Genomic DNA, 23,238 nt, shown 5'->3' with positions numbered 1-23,238 from the left:
AAGGTGAAGCCATTCACATTTCATATGCACTAAACATTTTGTTGAGGGCCATGGTCCTTCAGAGGATGTACAGGTAAGCCATTTTGATATTTTTACTTACTTTTTAGCGTGGCGTTTTGCCGTGCAGCAAAATTATAGAACTAAGATGGCTGTCAATGAGTAGCATTTGCGATCGCTACACAAAAATAGCAATGTAAATTGCCCCCAAGAACGGTCAGAAATGTAAGACAACCAGAGGATATCATATCTAAGAAAGACGGCATATGGTGGTAAAGGATAGATTGTTGAAACAGGAGAATGTCATTGTCAGTGGCATAAGAAAAACGGGGCGATAAAAAAGCTAAGGCTAAGCTTAGGTCGGCTCGGCTCTTTTTCCCGTCTTTTTCAGCCCTCGACACTCAAGCCATCTCTTTAACCGAACCTTTGCATGTTCTTCCACATATTTACCAGTGAATTTGGGACAGGGGACATCATTTTAGGACAGAATTGGTAGGTTTAGCTCAATAAACATCTCGTTCGTACACCATTCATTTACTATTGGGGAAAAACGGGAAGTTGTCCGCCTCACCACAATTGCTAACGTCATGAATATTAATAAGCAAAAGTGACATGTTGCTTGCGGTATGCCATTGGTTAAAAGGGACCTCTACTGATGTTTATGTGTGTATCCCAGCATCCTCTTCATTTGTCTCTCGGGTGATGAGGTGTTGCGACAGCTTTACATGAGTGTATCAACTTTCATTCTTTGTTCTTTGTTTTTGTTTTTTTGTTTTTACAATATACAAGACTCTCATTTTATGTTGATTGTACAATAATCTAATTGTAACATGTATTTGTTAAATGTTTTGATGCATTTTAATGCTTTATAAAAGATTTGTCTGAAATTTGGGGTGCTTGGAACGGATTAGGGAATTTACATGGAAAACTCATCTCTACTTAGTGAGACTACTTCCAGAAACAATTAATTCTGTAAGTGGAGGTACTACTGTACTTTCAATGTATTTCGTTGCAAAATCATCACTTTCATTTCATGTCAATCGTCACTAACATATTCCCAAACAAGCAGAACAAACATCAGGGCTGTATTTAATAACCCTGATTTAAACCCTACCGTACATCACTGAAGGGTCTAAAACATGAAAGTCTGGTCAAGGCACCCTGATATTCAGTGAAAGTTACAGAAATCACTCGACCGTGATGATTGCCCTCAAAAGGCTGTTCCCACAAAATATTACATTTGTCAGTTTCATGTCAGGGCAGATTTCAATGCTTTGGTCATGTTCAGAGGAGAGATAGATATAGACATTGAAGGATATTGAGAATGGAGCTGCCAGTCAAGAGTTCTCATGGAAATCTGAAGAGAAGGTGGAGAAGTGGAGAGAAAACTGCATGAGGGCAGTTGGTGTCCGAGAGGAGGATGCAAGAGATAGTCTTGAATGGAAAAGGAATGCTGTGGTAATCTCAAATGGGACCTGCTGAAAGGAAAAGATGTTTCAAGTTATTTTAGTGACATGTGTTTTTCCATGCTTGTTAGTCAAGGCTTAGCCTGTGCAGGAACTGAAAAGTACAGAGAACAATTTTGTTCGTTACTGACTCGTTCTAGTTTTCAGGGTGCAAAGGAGGCTATTAATGATAGCTTAACATATAAACTTTCAACAGTGCACAAAACATAGTGTAAATCACATAGTGCATTGAGATGCTGCAGGTGTGATTCATGTGAAGTCTAAATCGCACGTAGCTTAATCCTAAAACGTGACTTCGTGATGATTGGAAGGTTTATGGGGACCTTGAGGAACAAGCGTGGAATTAATCTCCTGTTGCCACATTTCGTCACTCTTTTCTCTGTTTGGCTGGGAGCCATTTTACAACACTTTAATGATGCCTTGTTTTCTCATAAGAGGCTGCACTCCTACTGTTTTTGGTCACATGCTTTTTACATTACACGTTAACCCATTTATTTACTGGATTTTCCTTTAGCTTCTCTAAAAGTACAAGTATGTTGAGGTAAGGCCTCTTACAATGTGACACCCAACTCCTGACACGTAGGGATTCACGGCTGTTCCCTTTGCATTATATGCTGTGTGATTTTAAGCGCTTCGAGTGCCATCGGATTTCTGCATGACATTAATCTCAGCATTTAAAAGAGTTCAGTGGCTGTGTCTTACATTAAATAATGTGCAAGGTTCCTGCAGCCTTATTTTTTTAAAGTATATACCAGTATATACTATATATTTCATTGTATTATGACCTGTATTAAAGCTCAATCAATGGGATCGACACTGATGTTTTACTCAAGCTGTTGACAAGGCAGGCATTTCATGTAAGCATGTGTTTACCCCTGATATAAAGTACTGTATTGGCCCAAATATAAGACGGTGTTTTTTGCATTAAAATAAGACTGAAAAAGTGGGGGTCGTCTTATATTCGCGGTCTAGACATTACACCCATTCACGATGCTAGATGGGGACAGATATCATTGAAGCGATGTTCTGTCATGATAGATCTCAGCTACTCTCATGATTCACGACTCCAGATGGCGCCAGATATCATTGAAGTGATGTTCTGTCATGACAGATCTCAGCTACTGTCAAGTTTAACCAGTTTGCATTATTTTATTGCAATGTTTTTCCTTATTCAGATTTGTTTCAAGACTACAGTTACAGTTAGACTTCACTTTGATGGTTAATGCAGTTATTGCAATTTTGTTGTTTTATCACAATAGATTAGTTTATTTACATTTCAAAAACCAGAAGCCATTCATTGACGAATGTGATTGCACTTTAGTTTACATATTTAAATGTTCAGATATCAAGATTTGAATGAGGCAAAATAACATGCTTTTTCTCTCAAATATATTGTTATAATCATTTGTTTCAGATGCACTGTAATTATGTTCTTTATAGAAATTAATTTGGTGTTCAAAAAGTCTTTTTTTCAAACTTGAGTCTTGAAAAAGAGGGGGTCGTGTTATAATCATGGCCGTCTTATATTCGGGCCAATATGGTACTTTGTTTCCAACCTAACCTTTACCGTTTATGACTGGGAAATGGTCAAATTGATGAAGTGCACACTGGAAAAAAAGATGCTGGATGGCGAGGAAACAAACAAACAAACAACCACTGGAGCAACACACCGTCCCCATCGCTCATGTATTATTTATTGGCTTGGAGTACATTTCAGGAACATCGACCTCTATGTGACCTTAGCCGGCAAAAGTTTGTGTGTGTGTGAAGTTTCACTTTAGCTCCACTGGACACACAACAGACTGTTGTGTATTTTCCTGAAAGCCATCATCCTGTTTTTAAAAAAATGTATTGGTTTGCTGTACACAGCTTGAGGTAGCCATTTTAACCAGTCTCGGTATCTTTACAGAATCACCTTTGGAAAATCTATTCACATACATATAAATACATCACAACATGAGACATTGTAGCGTAACAACCCTATAAAACTACCATAAATGGCCTAACATAATTAACTGTAGGTATTCTTTGATTCTAAATGAGGTAAAGTAGGTTAGTAATAAACACAAGCAAACATCTAGAATTCTATTATATAAGGGTAGTCGGCACAGAACTCTTTTGAAAACTTTAGAACCCTTGTGTCGTGTTCTTGCTCTAACACATTAAAATAATCCATTAAAGTATCTAGCTGTCTGTACTGAGAACATGTCTGCAGTAGGCTGACTGAACCTTTTGAATGCATGCACAACCTCTTTGTGGTCCCATCACAATTACAATTAGGCCACGCCACAGGGGACCAATCACAGTGGACTTTGACTTACTGCAAGCAATGTCAGCCATCGCAATGAGATCAGGCTTGAAGAGAAGTGTTGGCTTCATGGCAAGTTTAAGTGAGTGTGAGGAGTTCTAATGAATTCTGCTGCCGCCTGTGCATCGGCTGATAGACTATATACTAGTATACAGTATGTATACAAATATATGTGTATATAAATATATATGGCAGTCAGGCAGGGCTGCAGAAACGCGGCTACATGCATAATCGGGCTTCAAGCTGCTTTGTAACCTGCATATATCATGGGATTACAACCCGCCTATAAGTTCACATCAGGTCTATTCATCAGGTGCTGTGATGCGTGGCGTGATTTTCAGTGTCAGCACAACGTGTACAAAACAGTAAATCAGATAGGCGAGGTGAGTGTTTGTGCGTAGGTCTGTGTGTGAGTGTACGTGCGTGTCTGTATGAAACGAATGTTCATGCTGGGAAGCACTTGCAGACATTAAGTTGCAGAGGAATATGATTACAATTGATTAAATGCTGCTCTTTCCGACTCTGCTGCCCATGTGTTTATGGTGTTTATTTAGACTTGATACAGCATTAAAACTAGAAACATAATTCAAAGAATGACTAGGAACCTCTGCAAAATGTCTGTTTATGCGTTGTAAATAAAGTACCGCAACAGTACTGAATCGTGTTTTAACTCTCAAGCGCACATTTTGAGGGTTTTGGTCTTATCTCGATCTCGACCCCTAAAGGTCTTGCACCCATCTCGGTCTCTGACCAGTACTGATCTTTTATTCAACTTCATTAATGTCAGGAAAAACAGTTGGTAAAACAGCAAATACAAACATTCATCCGATCCTGGATCTCCCAACAACAGAGCCAAAGACTGGTTCCGGTCTGTGGCGCATTTGCTTCCGGGCCACAAGAAATTTTTAAAAAAATTTTAACGACCACAATCTGGCCTTTGACTCTTGACAAATCAATATGCCTGTCTACTCAATTGACTAATTTGAGTAGAGATTTGTGTACGTCGCCCTTTAGTGGTTGGCCGCCATTACTGGGGTGTTTCACAGCAGCCCAGGGTCAGTCAATGTAAACAGTAACGTTAACTGCTGTTGGCTGTTTGCTGCGGTCGGCACACCTCAGCAATGGCGGACGGGGGTACTTCCAGTCGTTTTTCTCGGATTAGTGTGCACTTGGCCTCGATAATGACAAAGGTGCTTTAGATGTGTTCCCGGAAATAATAAGGCCACACGGTAGCAAAGATGACTGAAAAACACGTGTCTTTGGACAGCTTTTTTACAGGGAAAAGGCCACCTGCTGAGGTAGAAGACGAGCTTACAACTAAGTCCATTCAGCATATTATGTGGCTAAAAGCTAGCAAAAGTGGCAACGAAAGTGAATGCACCGACAGCATCATACCTCGTGGTGAACCGTATTGCTAGAGCCAAGAAACCTTTCATGATTGGAGCAGAACTCGTTGTGCCTGCGACCAAGGATATTTGCCTTCATTTTAGGAGCGGCTGCTGTTAAAAAAGGTTGATTCAGTGTATGGCAACTTACATTTTCCCTGCACTTAATGTTCATTTTTAGCCCCATAATGTTATATCTATTGTAAATTTCTGCACACGTAGCCGGTCCAGGAAAAAAGGTCCATTACACACCGGTGGTGCAAAAAAGGTTGGGGACAACTGCTGTAAATAACTAAATAAATAAATAATATAGCACAATGTATTTTAACATAACCTATTGTTAGACATAGTATCATGACACAACGTATCACATCGTTGTGTATCATCGTACAACCTGTAGTGCAATGCAATTTAAGCAAACAATTTAACACAACATATTTTATACATTATAACAGTGCATCGTAATGTAACTTAACTCTTCGTAACATGAAAACGAGTCAGTATCTTCAAGTTGGGACGTGTAGAATGTTGGTCCGCAGCTTTTGAAATACATTGGTACCTCGACATACGATTGCTTCGACACACGATCTTTTCGACATCCGACGTAAAATTTGACTCGCCATTTTTTAAATTTTCTTATGTGAAAAATTAACACAGGTTTCAAAAATGTTGGTACAGGTGGTGAAGCAAGGCAAAAGTTGATGATGCTTACCATTGAAACGAAGTTGCAAATGATAGAAAAATATGAGCGTGGGGTGCGCATCCCTGAACTGGCTCAACAGTAGAATGTCTACAATCTCCACAGTACTCTTCCGACCTCCGTTCACCAGCTTTTATAAGTTAAGGTGACAATAATTATAGTGGTAACATCGCCAAAAAAATCGCCAGCTTCGTCAGGTTATTATTATTATTTCAGAACTTGTCCAACACAACACGCCTACTGTCCGCCATAGTTGACGTTAGGGATGTCCAAATCCAGGTTTTTGCACTTCCGATCCGATACCGATACTGGCCGATACCGATACCGGCCTATCTGAGCATGTATTAAAGTTTAAAGTTATTTAGCCTCCTTACTTAGTTGTCAGACTCATGTTGAAAAGGGTTTTAGTACTCTTGATAACAACTAGCCAGCTGAATTAGGTGAGTTTGAATAACACACAATGGTTGGTAACAAGAAACTGACCTGTTTATTCAGTGACAAACACAAAAGATTATAAATAACAAACAGAAATGGCATAGTCAGTAAAACGTGCAAATAATATTGTAAACTGTCAGTGGAAAATCCCACAAATCCCCCAAGCTATTAGATGCTTTTAATGTTTCGTGCATTAGTTACAAAAATTGTATAAAAAGCCTCTCAGGTTTAAATAAACGACTATTTCAGTTTCAAGTTAACATTTTAAAACAGTAAATAAACTACTCAAGTCCCCATGCTGTATCAGCAGCTTTAAACTACATTCAATGAATTTAATTTTGCGAATCAACTGTTAAAGTTGTTAAAATTGCTCCCGTTATTCCATAATTTCCCTTCTGTCTACTTTTGACATGTGAAAGTTTTAAAACTGTTTTGAAGAGAGATTCAAGTCAAGATTTTGCCGATTTAGGAGTATTTTAGATAAAAAGTTAATTAGGTTCGCTTGGAAGGTTCAGTACAACAGCCTACAAGGGAAGCCTCCTGCTTTAAGATGGCAGCTGTTTACTAACGCAAATTAGTTTTCAATGCATGTGTTGCTCACGCTGTCGAGTCTGTCATTGTGCATCTAGTTTTACATACATATGATATCTATTAGACAAGCATGTTTACTCTCGGGACGCAATGCGGTCCATTTCTCATTGCGTCCCGAAGACCTCGCTGTGTATTAGTTTCGCTTTACTTGACATATTTCAATAATCGGAATTTGGATGTTTGTGAATCATGCTCGAATCTTCCACGGCAGAATCGCTCAAGGATGGAATGATGTCTGGGCATGTTGTACCGTGGTTCTAATGCTGCGTTCCAGAAAAGTGGGATGTTGGACTTTTCCGACCTCCGACTAGGAAAATATCATTGGAACACCAATCGAACTGGGAGGTCCAAGTCGCGAAGTCGGAGAAAAAATAACTACCCCGACTTCCAAGTTGTTTCAATCTGACGTCACTGGACAAAATGGCGCTCAAGAACACGAATGATAACACAATAATGAAGTAAATCAAGTTTATTTGAGACGCCATGTATTTTTTTCCTCATACAGTGAATTATCTTTGTTGTGCTATGTTTTTATAATGACGATCAGCAAAGGATGTAACTAAAAAAAAGGCAAAAAAAAACGCTTTGAGGTCGGAACTGGTACCATCCGAGTGGGATAAATCCGACTTCCCACTTCTCTGGAATGCAGCATAATGTGTTGGATGGTGCGTCTTTACTCACGAGAGATAATGGCTCGTCATCCAGAATGAATTCTTGATTCTTCTTCTTGCAATGAATTCTTGCAATGACTCTTGTTACTCCCTGGGCTTTGGGACTGTCGAGTGCCAGTTTGTCACGTATAGCAAAAGTTTCTGCCAGTGTTAGTTGCGTAGGACCTTTCTTTTTGTCTTCGGTTTTCTTAACATACTCCTTATATTGTTTGTGGTGGTATGTCACTAAATGCTTGATTAGGTTGGTTGTATTAAAGCTTCTTACAGCTTTACCACCACGCTTGACTTTGTGGCATATGTTGCACTCTGCCTCTTCGTCTTTGTCGTCCTTTAAGGTGAAATGATCCCACACAGCTGACATTTTTACCCATAAAGTCTCTCGGTAAATTGGGAGACGGTAATGTAGTGTGTTGAAGGTGTGCCGTAAAATGCGGACCGGATTTTAGGGAAACCGAAGCAAAAACTGGAATGGATTATGTAAATCGGTGCGCTGAAAAACCCGGACCAGACTTTTGAAAAAAAACTGGATCGGAAGTCTGGATCAGAATTTTTCCGTGTCGGCCGATCCGATACCGATGCGCATTTTTTTGCCCATATCGGCGTCCGATCCGATCCAAATATCGGATCGGGACATCTCTAGTTGACGTTGTTCTAAACAAAACATTTAAAGTGAAAGTAAACTCTCAAACCGCACCGCACCCTCTTTCTGTCACGTCAGCGACGCGGTGCGTTCAGGTACGGCACGCAAAACACGTCCGTCACATTAGAACCCGATTCCTTACATTATTACAGGAATTATTATAATTATTATTTTATTATTCCGGTTTTTATTAATGATTTATTTGTTTTGCTATGTGTAATCCCGATTTGTAATAGTACCAGCAGTATTTATTAAGGATTTAGTGTAGGTTTTTGGGCTGTGGAACGAACTAATGGAATTATAATGTATTCTTAAGGGAAAATCCTGCTCGACGCACGACCAGTTCGACTTACAAACAAGGTCCTGGAACGAATTAACTTCATATGTAGAGGTACTACTGTATACAGTATACACTCTAGAGGTGTGACAAAATATTGAAATGGTGATATATTGTGATACTTTGTATCCCAATAGGTTATTGATATGCTCTAGCCAACAATCCAGATATCGTTTTGAAAAGGTGTCAATGTCTAAAAAAAATAACTAAAAATGAACCAACAGGTTGCTACCAAAATTTTCCACAATAATAGTGTCTCAGTTAACTCTAAGGCTGCATTGACGGTACTCGACGCCCAATCCATTTAGACTGGGAAATGTTCGTTCATTCGAAACCAGAGCATTCACAGTCATTATTTCCGATTTTCAGGGGATTTACAGGTCACTTGCTGTTCATTTTAGGGCATTAACAGGTCATTTTCTGTTGAGTTTGAGTCACTGCCTATTCATTTGGGTGATTCCTAGGTCATTTCCTGTTCTGTAACTCAAAATAAACAGGAAGAGACCCATAAAATACCCCAAAACCAACAGGAAGTAACTGAAAATCAACAGGTAAATGACCTTAAATGGCCCAAAATTACCTCATTGCCTAGCATTGGCTGCAACTACCGGCCATAAATGTTCAATCCGTTTGAAGTGGGAGGGATGGCGGCGAATGAAAGAATGTTCATTCGCTGCCACCCTCCCACTTCAGATGGATTGGACATCTACTAATGATAAACTCATTCCAATTCACCAGCAGAAGCTTGTTTTTCTGTTTATTAGTTGTTTTTAGAATATCCTAGAATGATTTCCTGACCAATGAATCGATAATGGGTGTATCGTCAGATCGTTATTGTGAGCTTTGTATAGCAAATCGTATTGTATCGTGAGGTACCAAGAGGTTCCCACTCCTAATACACTCACGGTATACGATAATACAGAGCATACCATGCTCTATCGCTGACATTTACAGTGATTTTGTACACAACCATACCCCATTCACCACCATACACACTGCCTGCTATCTGCACCCTCCAGTGACAATTGGGATTCATCCATAAAGTGAACACCTTTCAGCAGCCTCAATTGCCAAACATCATCAAATGTGAGTATTTTCCTGCTCAAGTCTGTTCCGGCAGTCAACTCAAGACCCCGTTGAGTACGATGAGCATGCAGATGAGCTTCCCTAACACGGGTTCTGACATTTTGAGCACATTTTTGTTGTTGTTTGCTAACTGATTGTTGTAGCAACTGTCCTTGTCGCTAGTCTCAGACGATCTTGTTGGTGAAGAAAGTGGATATGGATTTTGATTTTGAAAGGCATTTTACTGTGGCCTGACTAAAGCACATCTGTCCAATAATCCTTCTAATCAATACCATGACATGCCACACCTGCAAAGTGGATGGAGGTGGATTAAAACGTGCTAACAGTTTTAGAACTATTTCAAACACGATATGAGCGAAAACGGCCTTTTATGTACAGTGGGGCAAATGGGTATTTAGTCAACCACTACTTGTGCAAGTTCTCCCACTTGAAAATATTAGAGAGGCCTGTAATTGTCAACATGGGTAAACCTCAACGGACTTTCAACTCCCTCCTCACTCCGTGGCATCAAAATGATAACAAGAACGGTGAGCAAAAATCCCAGAACCACACAGGGGGACCTAGTGAATGACCTACAGAGAGCTGGGACTACAGTAACAAAAGCTACTATCAGTAACACAATGCGCCGCCAGGGACTCAAATCCTGCACTGCCAGACGTGTCCCCCTGCTGAAGAAAGTACACGTCCAGGCCCGTCTGCGGTTTGCTAGAGAGCATTTGGATGATCCAGAAGAGGACTAGGAGAATGTGCTTTGGTCAGATGAAACCAACCTAGAACTTTTTGGTAGAAACGCAGGTTCTCGTGTTTGGAGGAAAAAGAATACTGAATTGCACCATACCCACTGTGAAGCATGGGGGTGGAAACATCATGCTTTGGGGCTGTTTTTCTGGGGCCATGTAGCGAAAGATTTTGAGTGAAAATCTCCTTCCATCAGCAAGGACATTGAAGATAAGACGTGACTGGGTGTTTCAGCATGACAATGATCCCAAACACACAGCCAGGGCAACAAAGGAGTGGCTTTGTAAGAAGCATTTCAAGGTCCTGGAGTGGCCGAGCCAGTCTACAGATCTCAATCCCATAGAAAATCTGTGGAGCGAGTTGAAAGTCCGTGTTGCCCAACGACAGCCCCAAAACATCACTGCTCTAGAGGAGATCTGCATGGAGGAATGGGCCAAAATACCAGCAACAGTGTGTGAAAAGCTTGTGAAGAGTTACAGAAAACGTTTGGCCTCCGTTATTGCCAACAAAGGGTACATAACAAAGTATAGAGATTAACTTTTGGCATTGACCAAATACTTATTTTCCACCATGATTTGCAAATAAATTCTTTAAAAATCAAACAATATGATTTTCTGTTTTTTTTTTTTCCCACATTCTGTGTCTCATGGTTGAGGTTTACCCATTTTGACAATTACAGGCCTCTTTAATCTTTTCAAGTGGGAGAACTTGCACAATTAGTGGTTGACTAAATACTTATTTGCCCCACTGTACGTGGAAATTTGTTCGATTTTTTTATAGTTCAGCTTTTAAAACATTTTTTCGTTCACTATGCAAGTCTGCCCTGAGGCCGGATATTTAAATATCACTGCATGTGCTCATCGATACTGTCAACTTTCGCAGTAAAATTGCTTTGTGCCAACGACCTTAGCTGAATGATAGCACCAATTAAATTATTTAGCATCTCAATAGAGTGTCCAAAAGTACATTAACAGATGGAGGCCCGCAGTGAGGCTGATAATATTCTCATACTGCAGGGTTCACTGGCTTCATCTAACATTTACTCATGCACCATTGAGTGAAATTAGCCAGCGCTACACGGTTGACTCAGTGCGGGCAGGAGCTGCTCTCCAATAAGTCGATGGGAGGTATTGTATTACACGCTCACAATGAGCACCGTGCACAAAAAAGGACGAGACGGCCTGAAATGCCGCATACCTCGGAGGATTGCTGGGGAATCCGCAGTACGGCGAGCCGAACGAAAACAGCACAGACCGTGTGAAGTGGAACGGAAGGATTCTGAGATCCAATGGTTATGCTCCTTCCATCTCAAAATTCTGTCCCACGGCCCATTCGAATTGTGTTCTCTTACTTCAATATGCCGGGCTGGACTTGAAGACTGTGAACCACGCTAAAGCTTAATTAAATCCTTAATTATTCAATTGACCCGGCAGCTGGTGATCAGTGGAAATGAAGCATGAAGAGGGGGTTTTATTAAAACCTGTTATCCTAAATTATATAAGCAATGTCAACTCAAATGAACATTAGCCAGGCTTGTGCATGATGCTAATTAGAACAGCAACTAAGTACACATCTTATTAAAAATCACATTTTAGTACTCGCGCTGTGTAAACCGCATGTACCTTCTGCCGCTAAGTGAATGTGTGTGCCAAATAGTGCTAATGGAACACGACTAATCCTGGCCTAGATCCAGGCCCACTGAGGAAAACATGAGTCTACCATCTTATTGTCCTACGAGCTGGATGAAGGAAGAATTTGGATTCCTGAGCTGACTATCAGTGATTTTCCACTTATGAAAATGCAGCATAACCTGATTCAATAAAAATCAGACCACTATAATAATAAAAAAAAAAGTGTATGGCGTTACAACTATTCCACAACACAACTATTCTGCAACGCACCCTAACACACTGCAGTGCCACACGGTGCAATGCAACATAATGAAGTAAATGAAGATGGATGTTATTCAAGTGGAGAATGAGGTCCACTGTTGCCAAATAGAAACTGGGGTGTGGAAAACCCATTTCTCACTGTCTTGTGTGGAAAGTATCTATGCGGGATAGGTGATTGAAGTCAACCCACAAATTTGCCAACTTCCGACGTATCAGAGAGTGTCTTGGGTTCGACACTGCCAGCTGCAATCAGACTGAAGTTCAATACAACTTGCGACAACTTATTTCACTTGAATTTACTACTTTTGATCAGTTAATTAGTTTTAATTAAACATTTTAAGAAAACTGGACTTTAGTTTCAGTCAGTGTTGTTGTTGACGAAAATATTTCGTCAACAAACTTTTTTCATGACGAGTTGATAACGAGCCTAAAACATAGCGAGACGAATGCCAGTTTTCATCTGCCAAGATGAGAACGAGACGAGATCGCGCAATAGTTTCCGTCACTTGTTCACAATGTGTGACATTTTATGTGTAGTTAGCCTGCATCGTGGTAGTGTCCCCCTTCCTGACTCACCAGTGTGTCGTCTCCAGGCTCTATGCAGGCTTGCACACATGGTAAGATTTGTTTTCTTGGCCAGAGAGAATATGCAATGTTGCTTTAGCCTTTAAAGGTCTGTGCTGAGTGATCATCAGTCACTAAATGTAACTTGTAGCTAGGGTTGTTCCGAATCCGATCATGTTTTTTTGCTCCCGATCCGATCCCGATCATTTTAGTTTGAGTATCTGCCGATCCCGATATTTCCCGATCCGATTGCTTTTTTTTTTTTTTTTGTGTGCTCCCGATTCAATTCCAATCATTCCCGATAATTTTTCCCGATCATATACATTTTGGCAATGCATTAAGAAAAAAATGAATAAAACTCGGACGAATATATACATTCAACATACAGTACATAAGTACTGTATTTGTTTATTATGACAATAAATCCTCAAGATGGCATTTACATTATTAACATTCTTTCTGTGAGAGGGATCCAGGGATAGAAAGACTTGTAATTCTTAAAGGATAAATGTGACTTTGTATATTGTGATTAAATATTGCCATCTAGTGTATTTGTTGAGCTTTCAGTAAATGATACTGCAGCCATTTAACTTCTGTCCAAATGCATGATGGGAAGTGCAACCATGACTCATAGGGTGTTAAGAAAAAGATCAATTACTAACTTTCTTCCCCACATTGCTTCCCACGATATTTCTAATCGTAGGGAGAGGGATTGTAAGGCTTTAGCCAATTAAAAGCCCCAAAGGCTGCCAAAATTCACTCTACTCATTTTACGCTGCCTTTTAGCTCTCTATTTAGGTAAAACGGCGCCATTACAGATTGAACGTGACAATGCGTGAGTGGGTCGTGCAGCGCATGCATTAATTGCGTTAAATATTTTAACGTGATACATTTTTTTAAAAATTAATTACCGCCGTTATTGGGATAAATTTGATAACCCTACCTTAAGCCTAAACTAAAGACTCTGGATGAGTGTAATATATTATGTCTCTAACGTTAAATACAATTAGAAAACGATTTAATTGAAATATATATATATCAAAAAAGGCATGTCCGATATTTTTTTGCCGATTCCGATACTTTGAAAATGACGTGATCGGGATCCTGATCGGGACATCTCTACTTGTAGTGCTAGCATACTATTTGCATTAGTATTAGGCTCGAGCGTTTACATCTCAGCAGCACGGGATCATGCGAGATTTGCGACAACGCAACCATTGCGGAAGCATCACGGGACATTTAAACTTAGCGGCAACCAAAGATGGAAAAAAGTAAGGAATACTTGCCAGTTCGATACAGAGACAAACTTGTTACCACGGCGAAGGACAGATATGTGAGCAATTTTAAGGATGTGAACAATGTTGACCCTCACGAGCAAGCCGAACACAAATGGAATAAAGATGTCGACAAGCTTCCACCACTACGCGAAATGGACATCATGCTGTATTTAGTGTTTGGTATATGTTACTACACTCATCAGCAATTCCGAAACTACAAATCGCTACAAAGCTACGAACAGTTTTGCTGCGGATGGGTGCAGGATCTTCACTTTATGACCATAGCAAACGGCAACACCATCTTTCTAGCAAAGGTAGGCAATGTGTGTTTACATTAGTCTGTGACCACGGATGTACAAAACTTTTGCTGCATAAAATGTAGCCTGTGTACAAATTCTTTGCCACTCTCTCACGTCAAAATATTACAGCTTTTTCATTTAGCAACGACATGAATTATGTCTTATGAAGACAATGCACATGTATGCATGCTAGTTGTTTAGCTGTAGCAATAGCTAACAACAGGCCGACTTAGGGCGTAAAGTTACTGAAATTTGCGTAAACAAACGAAATTAACTTACCGGAGTGGAAGTGCATAGAGCAAACTCAGTGTGTAACTGGAGAATCAAACGTTATGCCCTTCCTTCTGATCGAGGCCACCCATGCCATTCTTCGACGTTTGGTAAGTTCAGATATGAGCTTTCCCTTGCCTTTTCTCCATGTAGGGATCCGGAAGAAACTCAATGGTGTTCCGTCGAGCTGTACATTCTCCTTTTTCTATTCGATCGGTTGTTGCAATTCTTTACCGCACAATAATTTCCAACCATTTTTAAAGAGCGACCTGTGTTGAAATGCCTCAGTTTATCTTCCACAATGGCGATAGCGGCGGAAACCTCGCGAGTGCCACGTCATACGCTGAGCCTAATTAGCATTAGGCTAATGCTATCGGCGAACTTACATTTTGTGGCGTCCAGGTGGGTATAATTAATTGAAATCAAAATTGAAATTAATTAATGTACTGTTTTCCTGCTGTGTGTATTATCACCGAGTTGGCGTTGTCCTAGTAGGTAGACAGTAAAATATGTGCTTGTTTGTCAATGTTCACTCGAAATAGTTAAAAACCTTTTTATTTATGGAGTAAAATATTCAGATTTTACTGACAACATCAATTCAGTAAACGTCGACTATATTCGAAATTAGTCTTGAGTTTTAGTCAGCAAAAACTGGATCAAGACAAACACATTTTGAGATGACTAAAATATGACTCCGACTAATTAGTATTACCGTCCAATAGACTATGACGAAAATTAAAATGTTTGCCAAAAACAACACTGCTTTCAGTAAATATATAATTGTTAAGCCAGGGCAGGTGAAGCTGATCCGGACCAAATTGCAACCAGAAAAACAGATGGAGAGAGAAGGGATTTTATTCGAACAAAGACAAGATGCTGAGCGGTGGGCAGGGAGATGAAAAAGGCAATGACCGTGGCAGGTGGCTTCTGCAAAAATGGGAGGCTTTGAGGTGCTGGCTGGTTGGGTGTCATGATGGCAAAAAAACAAGTATTATTCAAGGATTCAAAATGAGTGAGTCAAGAATTCCAGAAGTATTAGTTGGCTGATATACCACTGGTGACTGGCAGAATCAATGTGGCCCTGCTTGCTGCCCAAAGCTGTGGTGTTTGTTGATGAGCTGCAGGTGCACTCCCAGGTCTGACACCCAGCCTGCAAATACTAATGACTTGAGGTAAAAACAGGAAATGTAATACAAAAGTAAAAGTATAGGAGTCTGGGAGTCAGGGCAAGACCACTACAATAATAATTTGCTCCACGCTGAGATCTAATCTGGCCCACCACAGTGGCAGTGTAACACTGAGCTAAACACACTGGCTGACTGGCCAGTTGCCAGCGTGCTCTTTTGAAAGCATCGGAAGTAACGGCTAAAAAGTTCATATCTTTTTCCATTCTTTAGAAATCAGCATCAGAAAATAGCTTAGTTTGTGCAGTTTCCAATTTGTAATGAAAAAACAGAAATTGAGCTTTTTGTAAACGCATACATTTCAAACATAACTTTGACTTTAACACAGCTATTTTTTGCTTTAGTTACATGCCAAACATCTGAATAATGTTTTCCTTTTACAAAACAACATAAACAACAAGACAAATAGAGGTTTTGATAGCAGAGTAACAATTTATTCACACATAACTAACTGAGAGATGATGCTGTCGTGGCCGCGACGGCCGGGGTAAACTTTTCCCTCATTGCCGCCTATCTCATAAAGATGGATTTTTTTAGTCTTTCCAGCACGGGCTCAACAGCATCGTCCGCTGCACTGGTGGTCCCGGTCGTTCTGCTCGGTCGTCCGCCGCCTGGCATCCTGGACGTCCATTCGGTCGTCTTCTGCCAGCGCCCCGGCCGTGCGGCCGGCCGTTCGTTCCATTGAATCGGTTCAATTGGTCTTACCAAATGCGCTACTGCCCGCCAGTGGCCAGCTATATTGCTTTAATTGGATTTTCAGCTTTGTGCTTTGGAGCTAAGTTGAATCAGAACCTAGAGATGTCTCTTGATAAAAAAAAAAAGGAAAAGATGTATAACTACGTCTTTGGGACACTGAAACATTTAAAAGTAGGACATATTTATACGTTTTTGGGAGCAAATGAGTTAAGAGGCACTAAAGTCATTTTCCAATATTTCAAAGTGTTTCATGCTGGAAATAGGTCTAAATGGGCGCGTGTCCTGATTAAAGTGTATTATCTGTGCAGTTTATTTGATTGAAATCGTACATGCATATTAAATCATTCTTCAAAAGGGAGGTTTTGAAATGAGTCACACTAATAACAGGCATGGTGATCACTGAGAAACGCTGTATGGAGATGCCATTTCATATTTCTAAAATGTGCCACATTAAAGTCAGAATCTGTATGGTAAAATCTCCGGAATCATGTTATTCAGGACGTATGGGCTGTTTACATGGTGGTGCTGCGACACCAAGACGCAACAATTGTGTTGCGGAATAGCCTCGCCTTTACATGGTGATGGCGAAAACGGCGAAGACGCAAACTTTTGATTCCGGTCTCCAAAGCAGAAGATGTTATGAAACGGCGAGCCGTTAAATATGGATCCAAACACACTCGTTGAAGTTTGAAATATTTATTACAAAACGAGAACTAAGGGAGCACGCCAGAACACACGAGAAAAAATACAAAACAAAAAAGGCACGAACCGAGTCGGCGAGGGAACCAAGGAGAAGTCAACAATGGCCAGAAAAGGCTAAACCAAACAATAGCAAAGTCCAACAAAAAATACCATTACAGCAGCGTGATAACAAAGAATGCAACCGTAACAGGCAAGAGATCTCCAGACGACGCACACAACGGTAAGCAAGCAAGTTAGAAAGTAATAGTCCGACACTCACATATGGTGACAGCAGTCTTTAAATAATGAGTACTCCTAATGCACCACAGGTGTGTTGCACAGCCCCGCCCATCCAGCTGAATCACGTGCTGGAATGAAAAGAAAAAAACTGAGAAGGGACACAACCAACCATTGCGGCACAACCATATGAATGGAACGCTCTGGCGCCGATGACGTCAGTACTTGCACACATCACTTTGGGCATGCACAGTTGCTGCCAGTAAACATTCAAAACAGCAAACATGGCGGAACGGCGGCTTTAATTTATTGTTTTTATAATATTTTCAATTTAAATATATTTCATTTTCGCGTTTTTGTGCCTTTTGATGCAAGAGAGAAAAAAATGCATGGACGCCATTGCGTCAAATTTTTTTTATTATTATTGACAAGCAATGATATACACCCAATTAAACTTGTAAAGAACAGAAAACGGACAAGAAATACGAGAGAAAATTTAAACATACAGAAAAAAACGAGAAAAAAAAAAAAGGTCATTGCTTGGAGTAGGATGTTGTCTTCCGGGCTGATGAGGTTGTTCTCAAGACTCTCCTTGTACAACTGCACTGCCCTCTAGGGGCTGACATGAATACTACATCGTTTTCACACGGAACTGTGAAATCCTTCGATTGGAGACGGAACTATGTAAATACAAACATGAAATTTGTCGTGTTCTTTGAGCGTCACCATGTTAACGGTCCCTTACTTTCTCCTCTGATCCACTTTCAATTTTGTATTACGACTCGTCGCACAATAAAAGTCAACGACTCTTGACTACTGTTTTCCATTGACTCATGAAGCCCCTTGCTGGAAAACGTCCCTTATGATGATATGGTATGTCATTGGTTTCAACTATGCAGAGGCAAAATGCTACAAAAAAATATTTTTGATTACACAATGCCAAAGACAAATCCAAGGCACCTCCATTGCAAATTGTAACGCAAACCTGGTAAAATGGCATCCAAGGTAAAAAAAAAAAAAAAAATTAAAAATGTAAAAAAACAATATAAACCACACACACAAAAAAAACATTTTTAGAGACTTGAGTTATGTGTATATAAAATCCTAAATTAGCATTACGAACAGGAAATTTTATTTTATTGTTTTTACAGAGATTTTCAGGCAGCATGGGGAAAAGACATTTTTGCCTCATCTGGGTCTTTGTGTCCTGGTGTGGTTGCTCTTCCTGTGTGTGGTCAATATATTTGGTCGGGACTTGAGAGCTCTAGAAGTGTCCCTTTCTTTCTTTGTGTTTTTGTCTGATTTTTCTCTATCATCTCCCAGGCATGACTCGCCCCGAGAAGCCATCAGTGCTGTCAAATAAAAACTTTTATCTCTTAATTCTTCTGGGGGCTTAAACCTTTAAGACTCCAAATGCAGTAGTAAAAATCCCCTACAAACTCCCAATCCCCGCCCAGCTTAGTTTATTTTATGAGTCTTCATTGGGTTTATCACAGTGTAAACAAAGTTAAAACAGTGCCCTTCTGGAATTTGGGGAGTCACACATTTACAAGCGCCGATGGAATTTGAGACATTGATTATTGCAATAATTGCAGCAATGTTCTTGTGATGGAGGTGATGGGATCTCAGGGATTTGAGCACTGATGAAGGCCAGATGTCTTCTTCGAACGTGGGCCAATAAGTGCCATATTTACTTGTATCATTTGCTGTAATTAACTTCCCACTGACATGGTAATGATTTAGTCCCCCCTGTGAAAAGTTAGAACTAATCATCGGATTGGCTCAATCTTTGTAAAGCAATTTTCAATCGAGTCCCCTTTTTCTCAATTGTAGGTCTTCACATGCAACTAGAAATAACACTTTCCCCAAATAACTCATGCGAATACTGAAAAAAAAACGTATCTGTGACAATGAAATCTATGAAATCTGATTAAATGAGCAGCATTACCGAGACTAACATTCTCAGTTATCTCTCAGCATTAACAAAATATTGTTGCCATGTAAAACAATTAGTGTAGATTATCATCTCTCAGTAGTCACTGTTTGTAGATGCACAGTTGCATATGAATTAATGCTGTTCGGTCAGAATTCACACTCATACAATAAAACCTGCACACTGCCTTGGGAAAGGCACATTATAGTATTAATATTTAAAGTCTTGTGCTTTCTTCCAGCTCCCCCTGCCTTCTTTTTTTTTTTAAAGCGCCTGCAGGACATTGAAGTTAACTGTTTCTATAAAATGCTCAAACCTGCTGTCTTTGTTAAACGTCTCAAATTGCAGCTATTAATATTTACACATCCTCCATTTGCAAAAGGTCGCCAGACTGAGAGAGCAGATGGAGGCCAGTCACAGCGGTGCGAAGTTACGAGGATCCGTGCTAGCACAGCGAAACAGCCAAGATTGCATTACTAAAGAAGGTGAGCAAAATATTGTATACAGCTTTCAGTAGGATTCAGTGCAGTTCAAACACAGCAATTAATGTACGATTACAGGACAGATAATGACTTGCTGACTGAAACTCTTACTGTAAATTTAGGATTCAATGAGAAAATGGCGCTTGAAGCCAGTTTCAGTTAACTGGAAGTTTGGCAGGCATATTCATCATACTGAAACAGGGTTTCTTAAAGTGATTTATAAGCCTGGCAGGACTGTAAACATCCAGAGACATAGGGGCAGTTTACATGGCGACTCTGCGGCATGAAGACGCAATCACTGAGTTGCCTCGCGTGCATAAGGTGTCAGCGAAGACGGAAGGCGAAGACGAAAAGTTCTGAATCCTGCCTCCAAAGTGGAAGAATTCGATTGCGGGGGATTGGTGGTGCTATCTCCGCATGCATATCAAAGGCTCCCGCGGCGCGACATCGCACCGATAACGTCAGCACTCGTACACGTCACATTGGGCATGCACAGCGGTGCTACTAAAAATTAAAAACAGCAAATATGGCGGAATGTTGGCTTTAACTCATTCACTCCCAGCCATTTTCACCAGAGCAAGGCCCTTCACTCCCGGCCGTTTTTCGGGATTTTGACTGATTTTGCAAGGCCCACAGAAAATTCTGTTCTATTGCTATATAAACATGTAACCCACCAAAAGAAAGATTAAACTCTCTTCTTTCAGCAGAAAAAAAAGTAAGTTCATATCTTTTTCCATTCTTGAGAAATCAGCATTAGAAAATAGCTTAGTTTGAGCAATTTTCTAATTCCTGACGAAAAAACGGAGAAAATGAGCTTTTGTTAACGCGTATATTTCAAACATAACTTTGACTTTAACACAGCTATTTTTTGCATTAGTTACATCACAAACATCTGAATAATGTTTTCCTTTTATAAAATATTATAATGAACAAGACAAATAGAGCTTTTGATAGCAAAGTAACATTTTGTTTACATATGACTACTGAGAGATGACACCTGTTGTCGCCAAGATGATGCCGCTGTCTGCCGTGTTTTCCCTCATCGTTGTCTGTCTCACAAAGATGGATTATTTTTGAATCTCTGCGGGGTCTGCTTGGCGAGCCCGCTGCACGGTGGTCTCAGTCGTTTTGCTTCGTCATCAAGCACCTGGCATTCCAGGCATCCTCTCAGTTGTTCTGTTCGGTTGTCCGGCGCCTGGCATACTGCTGCCAGCGCTCCGACCGTGCTGCCTGGCCGTTCATTGCTGTTGAATCGGGTTGCGGGTCTTTACAAAATGCGCTACTGCCCTCCAGTAGCCAGTTTTATCGCTAAAAATGGGTTTGGAGCCTTGTTTTCTGTTTCTCAGATCGCAAGCTATAGATTCTTCTAGTAAAAAAAAAAATAATAATAATAATGCAAAAGACGTATAAATATGTTTTGGGGACAATGAAGCATTTAATAATACAATGTATTTATACATTTCTGGGAGCAAATGAGTTAATTTACTGTTTTAATAATATTTCTAAATTAAATATGTTGAATGTTTCCATTTTTGTGCGCTTTTGAACAAAAGAAAAATGCCATCGCTTCGAGTGGGCGGGCATATTTTTTTCCGGGCTGAGGAACTTTGGTGGGGTCAAAGTTTATCATTCGCTGTCGCCTTGTAAATCTGCACTGCCCCTTAGGGCCTGGCATGAATACTACATCATTTTCATGCGGAATTGCAACATTGTTCGAATGGAGACGGGCCCATACAAATGCCAACATGAAATTTTTCGTCTTCTTGGAGAGCCACCATGTAAACGGCCCCATACACAGCATTCACGACGTTTGCCCATTCCATCCCCTGGTTAATCATATTGGTATTATCCTGAACGTCCATTAAATATATTTCTGTTACCATCCATACACTTCAAATTATTCCACTAACTAAAAACACGCTAACTAAATTCAACGCTATATTGTCTTAATTCCACCGGAAATGTTTTCCTCCACCCTTGAATCAGTAGTGGGATTCCAACCGCCAATAAACTCAAAAGTATGAGTAAGTCATTCACCTAACTCCAGAATGAAAAATGGGACAGTCCTATCTGTCCATCTGTAAAGCATACATCCTTGAACCGGAATCTGACCTGCTAAATAATAAAACACAAACACAAATATGACACACCATTATTCTTGTCTAACCTGAGGTCTGTGCTCTACTTATTTCTAATTCGAGCTGAAGATACAGCTGCTTCATGTTGTGTTGTGACATCCTCACCTTTTAGTTCCAGACATTGAGCTGAGAGACGACCTGGAATTCAACCCGAATGGCGCGACATGGCACATGAACACAAAACTGGAGGGCCCAGAGAGACACTTGGGTGTAATGCATAACAGCAACACTGGAGAACATTAATAACAGCACTTTAACCAGGCAGCCGAGAGTCGCTCACATGTGCAGAGTGGCACTCTGGCAAGGAGAGCCACTGTTGGTTGATGAGCTGGCAAGGAGGAGGAGGGCCAAATGCCAGGATTCCAGGTAAAGACACACACACACTTACTTTGGCAAGCAAGGAAGTGACACTCGAAGAAACAAGTTAACACATGGAGGAAGCCCACATAGTACCACTGCGGCCTTTGATAACACTGCCAACAAGGTTGCGTTTGTGTTTATGTGTCACTTTGATTGCATGTTTCACATGGACAGTCGAGAATTGCTCAAGCAAGAATCGGAGGATCCTCCCGAAATTAAATTGCCTGATTTATCATTAATGATCTAGAAATGTATTTCTCGCGAATATTTACTGTAATTATGACTCCACTACTGAAGTCAGTGATTTGCATTTGTAACATATTTATGTCACACTGCTGTTGCCTTAGCTGTGCACTCCCTGTGGGTGTGGTATTATGGTAGAACGTCATCAAAATGATGAGTCGTGTGCACATTTGATGAGAAGCATCCTGAATAAAGAATTGTTGTTCCACTCAAATCTCGGCCTTACTGTACATGTACTTAGATTAATAGAAGTACCAGGGGTTTTGGTGCTCCCTAATCTTACCAAGGGTGTCCCATTTTGGTACAACCTGGGATCACCCCCATGCCTAGCCTAGCCTTTGTTTTGTAAATGGGGCCATTACTGATACACCGCCGGCCGCGTCCCATTTCTATTTTTCTCCCCCTATCCCTTGGCCCTTCAAACGGAGCAATAAGGGGTAAGGGTTGAAATGTCAGCCCTACGAATTGGGACACCCCGTCACACTCACGTACGTCCGTTCGGCCAGTTGTTACGTAACCAAAAGCGACAATAAAAAGTGCACTAGTGCCCTAGTGCGTTTAGCAAAACTGAAAAACAAAACAAACATTACACATGAAGAAACACAATGAACAATGAAATAACATTACA

At 40.4% G+C, this 23,238-nt stretch overlaps 1 long non-coding RNA gene across 1 annotated transcript in view; it reads left to right on the top strand.

Moving 5' to 3' along the window:
* LOC130913117 (uncharacterized) overlaps positions 1 to 22,887 on the top strand; it is a 41,279-nt gene extending 18,392 nt beyond the window's left edge. The window contains exons 2-3 of the long non-coding RNA XR_009062705.1: positions 19,770 to 19,872; positions 22,120 to 22,887. This is a non-coding gene — a long non-coding RNA (uncharacterized LOC130913117). The remainder of the gene's footprint in view (positions 1 to 19,769; positions 19,873 to 22,119) is intronic.
* The last annotated feature ends 351 nt before the right edge of the window (positions 22,888 to 23,238 follow it).

The sequence above is a fragment of the Corythoichthys intestinalis genome, chromosome 1, assembly GCF_030265065.1.
Source record: "Corythoichthys intestinalis isolate RoL2023-P3 chromosome 1, ASM3026506v1, whole genome shotgun sequence".
Lineage (NCBI taxonomy): Eukaryota > Metazoa > Chordata > Actinopteri > Syngnathiformes > Syngnathidae > Corythoichthys > Corythoichthys intestinalis.
This window is presented reverse-complemented; position numbering and strand designations above follow the sequence as displayed.